Genomic DNA, 2177 nt, shown 5'->3' on the forward strand with positions numbered 1-2177 from the left:
ATCACTGTCATTTAGCACAGAAGAAGCAGTCTGAGTTTACATTTACTTTTCAGTTATTGTCTTTTTTATTTGCTGAAACTAAAGGGGATTTTAAAGATGCTGACGCTACATTTTTTGAGGATTTTGCGTCCATGGTGACACTAGTACTTCGCAGTTGTCCTCAAAATGACCTGAGCCCTGGCCACGTATGCAGGGCATTCTGGACAACAAATTATGAACCTCTTCGCGTATTCTGTGTCTGGTCCCCTCCACTGCTGTCAGCTTCACGTAACGTCTTACTCCAGGCGGCTTTGAAGTCCCCGTAATGACCTGCCCTCCCCGTGCGGGCCCGACAGCGGAGAGAGCACCAGTTATCCTTTGAAATTTGTTCCACACCGAAGGAAATATGCACCAAATCACCGCTCCCGGAGTTTTAGCGACGGCCGAATTCGTCCTCAAAAATTCCCAGACTGTTGCTGGTGCTTTAGAACCCGAATCATGTTCGATTGGATTCGATTCGAACCAAAAAGAAATTCTATTCAAGACTAGTAGAGTCTAATTCTTCGAACCGAACGCGTTCTATTCAAGATTAGAACCACCTTCGTACCGAACGCGCGTTCCATTTCGGCTGAAATTTAGCATGGACTCCTATCGTCTGTACTTGTAATAAATCTGTACTCTGTAATAAATGTGAAAGATCATTTCATATTAATCTCCAAGCAGATCTTGCGTGGCCAATTTACTCTGCTAAACTTCTTCCCCAGCTTATGTTACTGTGTTATCCCACGCAAGATTTGCTTGGAGATTAATTTCATATATCGTAGGGACAATGTCATAGGGACAGTGTCATATGGGGCACTTGCCATGGTGTAATAGTTTGCAGGGCGACAGAGGTTATATATACGATTTATATTAACGTTACGCATTAAATGTATACCAGGTGTACCACATGTAATACATCACAGTCATTTCTAACTTTACATACTTTATTTGACATTCAAATTTGTCTGACATGTTTACCTACCCATTCCACTTCTGACCACTTGTGTAGTATCCAATCTAGCTAAGGCACACCTGCACCCAGACAAATATATTATGTAACAGTCCCTACTGTGTACTACCCCAGCTGGGGCGTGTTTACCTGTGGTACGGCTGCGCTCCCTGGGGGGTGCCTACTGTCCTTGCACCTTTTAATACTTCTGTTAACGTTACATTATGAACGCTAAGTCAGCAATTTAACCAATATTGTATCCACTCCCCTGCTTCTTTAACGTTGTTTTCCTGACGGTTCATCTAATGATCGGCAGTATCTAGCTAATCTGCAATGAGTCTATAAAATGTCGACACTTTTCCGGGTTTCCCAATCCTACATGCATCGTAACTTTTCTCCGACTGAAGATCTTGTTTATAACGTTATACCACTAACCCTGTGGCATCTAGATACGCAAACGTACTACAAACACATAAAATGGTGATTCTACTAAGATATACAGCTCCCACGACCTTGCATAAGGCCGACGACTGTTGTGTTTTCGTTACGGCGTGTGCGTTTTCCCAAGGAGGTTCTATTCAACAAGGCGTGGGTCGATAAAAGAATTATCGGGGTGTTTTCGCCATGGATAATGGACTTTCAAGATGTAAACGTTAAATAAGGATCGTTCTCAGAATCTTTGGGGAAAGTCTTTAAGCTGTTTTGATCGCTCTGATGTTTATCTTGGCAAGTCTCGGGCTGCAGGTGACTTCCACAATCGTGCCTGTTTCTCCAAACGAGTCAGGAATGTCATATGGGTCTGACAAGAAAAACACTCATATTATTCTGACCCCAGTTAACCTTAGAACTCACAAACAACACCTGTGCGTGTTCAGGTGGGGCCATGGTCGCCTTGCAAGGAGACTTCTTCGCCCAAGACGCGCGAGCTTTCTTCCGGGGCTCCTCAGGGGGTTCCGGAAGTTCGGGTTAGAAAATAAAATTGCCAACATTCCTGGCAGTTCAGAGGATGGAGTCATCCCCACGAGTCTCACCTTTGGATCGGAAGTTTGTTTCCTTGTAACGTAATGTAAGGATCTTTTCTCTCTATATACGCAGCTATAGGGGGCTCACTGTTTCTCAAGTTTGCATTAAGTATAAAATCCATAAGATTCGCAGCCGGGCCTTGTTGTAATGCCAAAGGAAGCTTCTGCGTATTTGAGAAATGTCT

This window comes from Branchiostoma floridae, chromosome 4 (genome assembly GCF_000003815.2).
Source record: "Branchiostoma floridae strain S238N-H82 chromosome 4, Bfl_VNyyK, whole genome shotgun sequence".
NCBI lineage: Eukaryota > Metazoa > Chordata > Leptocardii > Amphioxiformes > Branchiostomatidae > Branchiostoma > Branchiostoma floridae.